The following is a 6,481-nucleotide window of genomic DNA, read 5'->3' as shown; positions in this document are numbered from 1 at the left end:
TATATATGCGGTTCTACGTACGAGAAAATCTATTTAATATATATGCATAACGTGTACAATTTGTGTATCGTGAAATACCAGCAAACAAAAAAGAATTAAATGGAAAATAAAGCCAAATTGAAAACACAAAATTAAAGCAAAAACGAAAAAAAACACCCAAACATTTAGTACCGGTTGGTAAAAAAACACCCAAACATTTAGTACTGGTTGGTGTTACCAACCGGTACTAATGTCCTACACGCACACATGCCTGGCTCGTGCTACGTGTTTGCACTTTAGCGCCGGTTCGTGACAAACCGGTACTAAAGGGGAAGGAGGCTTTAGTCCCCACTCTTTAGTGCCGGTTCGCCAACCGGCACTAAAGGCCGTCACGAACCAGCACTAAAGCCCGGTTCTGCACTAGTGATGGTTCCCACTTCTTAGAGAGGAACAGGGTCATATAATTTTGTAAAGCTACCGTCGTTTCATGATTAATAATGCTCCAGCGCCCTAGAAGCTGAAGTTGCAACTTGCCTGGAGGATGTCTCTCTCACCCTAAAGTGTAGTCAGCTTTCCCTTATCCTGGAGACCGATAGCACTGTCGCTGCTACCATGATCAACGACTCTTGGCGTAGCCAGCCCAATAAATCAAAATGGTCCATCAATAGAAATATTTACATAAGTTTATTTATTTTTATAAAATATATATTTTAATACACTATATAGAAGCTATGGGAAATTTCAGGGTGGTCCATGGACCACCCTGGCCACCCCCTAGCTACGCTACGTGCCGGTCGCCTGTCTCAGCGAAGTTCGACGCTTACTTGCCTCTGGTAGAGAGCACACGTTTGCTGTTATTAAAAGAGAGTTGAACTCTGTTAGGTCGTTTCGCTCTTGCCATTGCACTGCTGTTTCGTTGCGTTCGGGGCCATGTGAGATTGTAAGACTTTGTACGGGTGAATCCACCTTATCAATAAAATCTCCCCATTTACAAAAAAGATAATAAATAAAAAGGTTTCAACTCCGGTTCATCCAGTACCAATCCGATGGCGGTAATTTGCTAACCTAATATGGCCCTGTTTGGGACCGCTTGTTCCCCGGGGCGAATCTATGTCTCGCTTTTTTTAGGGGAACTATGTCTCGCTTCCAGCGAAATATATGAGAGCGTCACCTCAAGCGCGAGACTACTCGGCCAGTCTAGGTTCCTGCATAGGCTTGTTAGTTTTTTCTCTTTTTGTTTTGCCAGTCGTTTGAAAAGAATTTAAAATTCATATATTCCAAAACAAAAATTTGACTAAAAAAACTAATCATGAATTTTAAAAATATTGACATGATATAAAACAATGTTAGCACAGTTTTAGAAAATTTGATAACCTTCAATAAACATGTTCATGACAATTAAAACATGTTCCGCATTTCAAAAATATGTATGCTATTTTATTTAAAAATGGTTTATACAATGTAGAAAAAAAATTCTTGCGTAATGTAAAACAATTTTTTCATACCATTAAAAAATATGTGACATTTTAGAAAATATATAAAGAAACATAGCAGAGTGAACCTATAGGGACACAAGCAGCAGCTAACGACCTACATTAATTGGCCGGTTTGATAAGCTAGGAATCAATACGGACAAGATATAGCTCTGGCTTTGTTCGAACAACGAACAAAAATCGGCTTTCTCCTTTCAAACAGGAAAATTATTTTACAGCTTTTACCCCCGTGTTTTTTTGGAATCCATTTGGCACTTTATTGGTGGTTTAAAATAGTCACATCCTTCAAACATGCGGGAGAAGAAAGTCAGGAGGGTCATCATCCCACCAGTACATTAGATTCAAATCATAAACATGTCTACCAAGAAAGTGTGCCAAATTATTGGCTTCCTGGGGAAATGCTAGAAGCGATTGAAGGGACATCTTGTGCCAATTGGAAGCAACCTGCAAGTATTTTAGGTGGCCAACTTTTTCCTTTTAGGCATGGACTTTTATATTGGCACGATGATGGAAAATTTAATTTGCAAGCTACGCAATTTTAAAAATAACTAGTAAGTTTGCACGTGCGCACGTTATAACCTTGCTACTAAACTAAGCTTTCACTTGCAACGCAAACCTAAGCAGAAACTTTCTCATCCCCCTCTTAAACATATTAGAACAGAATAAATAAATCTACTCTTAGTCTTAGATCATGAGACCACTACTCCCATGTTGATCAATTGAAATTTTCAGCAAGTACAACCGTTGAGTTCCTACAACATTTGCAGCAAGTACAACCCCAGGGTCTAACGTGATGCAAGACTAACGTGGTGCAATATTAAATCATAACAGAAGAATACTACAGGTATAAAAATTTAGTTTAGATTAAGAATCCTCAAAGCCTTTCGTAATAAGCTGATAGCTAAGTTACAAGAGAACTTATACAAGTACTTGGCTAAAAATGGCCGCTCACAAGCCTTGTACATATTTTGCACATTAAACAAATTCCAAAACCACGTGAATTACAGAGAATTTGTAGTCTGCATGAGAAAACAATGCGTATTACCCGTAATAGTTCTCTATTCCACATTTTTCGACTTTTTGTGCGATAAACAGTAGTTGAAGGCATGTTAGAAATAAGGTTGCAGAAATATCCAAATACAAATTCAGAACCAAAATATGATATGCAAAACTGAAGAATGGTAAATTATTTGATATAAAACAAAAACAACAAATTAATGCCACTGGTAAAGGTGAAGCTTGATGTTCATAGCACTGACCCCCAACATTGATGAATTACTGCATGCACGCCGCTAATGCCGGACTGTGCAGAACTAATTTGTCCACTGGCTTTACAAACTGCAGTCTTTTCTTAAATACTCTTTGTTAGTTGAGTTGCATCAACATAGATGGCTGAATGTATGCAAACTCATTGAGTTGCTCTCCTCTGGTTGAAGAATTCCATATGATATATAATAAGAAGGAAATTTTCCGAAGGTAAAAATAATCACACAAGTAGTATCACATGCAAAACAACTTACGGTTGCTCACAAGCCTGATGCAAAGTGTTATCTTCACACAAGTAGGAACTAATATAGGCATGCATAAATCTGAAAGCATCTTTGCTTGATATACTCTTCAGGTCATCTGATAATAGGTGTGCTATTATGCTTGGCAAACTCAGCAATCCACTTTCTATAGTTCCTAGACTACTATTTGGCAACCTAAAAATAATATTTGGCACGTGAGAAAATATCTACCTGATTGTACAGAGATGGAAAGGTGTTGAGCAAGTGCATCCAGCCGGATGCGCCGTGGCCAGTTCATGCCATAGGACTTCGGGACCTTCGGACCCAGCCTGGTGAAATCGACCTCACCTTCCTTATCAACCATGAACTCGATCTATGGGCCAAAGAGACTTGGTGGGGAGAGGAGGCGGCCGACCTTCTCCATCAAAACACCGACAAGCTCCCCAGCGCTCGGCCACGACACTGGCTGCCTCCACCATCTCGATCTGGAAAAAAGGGTGAAAGTACGCTATGTTCCATCACTGCTATGCGCGTAGGATAGAGTTCCATCACCTGAAAGAGAACAAATCAACATGTACCTCCAGTTTATTCCAGCAGCACACCAGGAGTCCTATAGAGAAACTACATGCTTCCTACAGAGCAACTACATTAATTCTCCCTTTATATACAACGGCAACATGAATCTTGTAATCTGAAACTGCTACATTTTCCACATTGTAATATGAATTTTAATCCATCAACTATTCAGTTGAATCACCCAAGCATCATCAAGGTTGTAGTAACGAAGAGAGAAAAGAGCATTGTAATGTAATCATCTCGTTGCATTTCTTGCTTAAAGCTATTTGTAAATAATTTCTAATACTTTTCAGTAGAGTCGTTCTTGGATGTATGCATGTAGTAAATAGAAAACCACTAACTCAGAGTCTCTTTACATGCAAAAGACATGGGCTCTGCTGATCGACGTCAAAGGTGACTGTTTTTCTTCCTCACGCATTGGAGACTAAGTGAACAAGATCAGACGTCATCCATCTAGAGTAAAAAAGGAGAAGAACTAAGAGGCGGGAGGCTAGGTGGGGGCTTGCAGAGGCTTACCAGTTACCACCAGTTTTCATCTTCGGCGGCGGCAACAACTTGCGTTCTTCCTTGGCGTCCAAGAAGTACAGCCCAACCTCTACCTCTGAGTCGGTGCACTCGGATGCGGAGCACCTGCTCATGATGGCGGACATGATCCCAGCCGCCGGGGCAGGGATGGGTGTTACGCATCAGAGGAGGAGGGTATGCCCTACGGGTCAGGTTCTCCATGGTGGCCATAACCGAGGAGAGAGGGCCTGGCCCGTGCGGTGCCGAGGGCGAGGGCTGCATGCGGGCAGGAAGGCTGGAGAGAGATGGGCTTCGGGGAGTGCGGCGGTGGTGATGAGAAGCGGGGAGGATGGAGAGTCGGGGAGTTGGGGTTGGAGCGCCGGGGAGGGGCGGGGCAGCTCCGGCGGGGACCAACGGCGAGCGGATCCAGGGGCGGGGCGGCTCCGGCGGCGACCATGGCAAAGGGCGACCCGCGGCGAGCGGCGAGCGGCGAGCGGCTCCCGCGGCTTCTCCCGCGGGCGGCGGCTGCAGTGGCGAGCGGCTGCTCCCGCGGCGAAGGGCGGTTAACGGCTGCCGGAGTTTGCGGGGCGGCGAACGGCGCGGGAGGAGGAGGTGGAGGTCGTGCGCGCAGGGGTGAGAGTCGTGCGAAGAGGGAGGTGCGGGCAGGGGCGAGAGTCGTGTGATTAACTGCGGGGCTGGGTTATCAATCGATGGCTTGTTAGTGGCTTAATGCGTGGTTTGCAGCGTTAAACACCGAAGGATTAAGGGTCATTGGATTTTGCTGATGGATGGATGAGATTGTTTGGATCTGCCCCTCTCTTCTTTTTATAGGGGTAGTAGATAATAAACTAAAACGGATTTATCATGCTCACCAACTAAATTTGTCATCCTCAAACAATATAATTTGCCAGGGCTATTACTTCTGGTCGTCCGTTATAAAAATTGCCCCGGAAATTGCCCTAAATTACCCACTATGCACCTATAAGTGAAGAAAACATTTTTTTTCTTTTTCTAAAACCGCCGCCAGATTTGATTCTTATACACACTGATACAACCACATTACTCAAGCACACAACTAGCGCAGTTGGTGAGGCCCCAGTCTCCCACGCACGAGACCGTGGTTTTCTCACCTTTTATCTGCACGCCTCCTACTTCCCGCGCGCACTAATGGGTCGGCCATGTGCCGGTTGTGATGCCCCTGCTTTTTGTTATTTTATTTTTTGCTTTTTTCTTTATCATTTATGTATTTGTTTTTCCTTATTTAAGTTAATTCGGGATTTCTGAAAAATCCAAATTTCAAAAAGTTGCGAGTTTTGAAAAAATATATCGAGAAATCATAAAATGTTCATGAATTCAAAAAACGGTTCGCATATTGTAAAAAAATCATGATTTAAAAACAGTGAAATAAAAATGTTCCTAATTTTGGAAAAATGATCATGTATTCAACAAATATTCGGTAATTTGAAAATAATATCCGTGAAATTTTTTAAAATGTTCACAAAAATTAAAACAAATCAATAAATAACAAAAAAAAACGTCACTTACCTAGACGTTTTCTTAGGGGATCTTTAGAGGTCGTTTCATGATTTTATTTAGTCCCTCACACGTCGGGTAAGAAAAAGGTTTCCGTGTTCCGTACAACGCCGTGGCTCCAAAAATTGATGCAACTTTATATGAGTTTATTTTTGTAAGCTATATGAAAATGACTAAATGTTTATTTTGCCTCCATACACAACTATGTTTGTTCTGGTGCCACAACTTTTACTGGTTATGAAAAACACCACTATGCTAGGTCAAGGCAAGACAACCCATTCATCAGTGTAGCTCAGGCATAGTCCATCAATGTTGTTTGCTCGGCCAAAAAATATTTCGTTGTGGCGCCTTATGAGATCAAGTCTTTATTAGACCATCATATTTTGAGTTTTTAAAATGACATTTTAAAAGTCCCTTAGCTCATTATGACATCATTCATACATAGTTTGTGAAATGGCATTTTAAAAGTCCTTATCTTATCCTGACATTTAATTCAAGCTTTTTTCACGTGTTGCAAAGCATGGACATATTTGCTAGTGTAATGGTAAAAAATCTGAGGCCGCTGATCCCCTTATTTGGGCCTCCCACGGACTGGAGAAACCAGAGTGGCCCTCAACTCTGGAGTTATTTACCTGCCTCCTGTCATCAAACAAATTGCCTATCTAAAAAAGCATGCGCGAGTCCGTGAGTCGTTTTCTCTCGGCGAGTTTTCTCTCCCCGACGGCGATAGCCTAGGGTTTCGACATACTCCGGCGCCGCGGCCGGATCTTACCTTCTTTTCCCCGATCGAACCTGCTGGTGATCCCCTGGACTCGGGCTGATCAAGGGAGGCCCCTCGTGACCTTACCCGGCCTTGGTTATAGTGGTTTCTCCGGCAGATCGATCTAG

The 6,481-nt window shown here is 42.5% G+C and overlaps 1 long non-coding RNA gene across 1 annotated transcript; it reads right to left on the bottom strand.

The window, feature by feature from the left end:
• Positions 1–3,046: 3,046 nt before the first annotated feature.
• LOC119368167 lies at positions 3,047–4,132 on the bottom strand. The gene is made up of 3 exons (XR_005176548.1): positions 4,073–4,132; positions 3,396–3,532; positions 3,047–3,309 (listed from the first exon to the last, which is right to left on the bottom strand). It is a non-coding gene; the product is annotated as an uncharacterized LOC119368167 (long non-coding RNA).
• Positions 4,133–6,481: the final 2,349 nt, after the last annotated feature.

The sequence above is a fragment of the Triticum dicoccoides genome, chromosome 2B (assembly GCF_002162155.2).
Source record: "Triticum dicoccoides isolate Atlit2015 ecotype Zavitan chromosome 2B, WEW_v2.0, whole genome shotgun sequence".
In the NCBI taxonomy this organism is placed as follows: domain Eukaryota; kingdom Viridiplantae; phylum Streptophyta; class Magnoliopsida; order Poales; family Poaceae; genus Triticum; species Triticum dicoccoides.
This window is presented reverse-complemented; position numbering and strand designations above follow the sequence as displayed.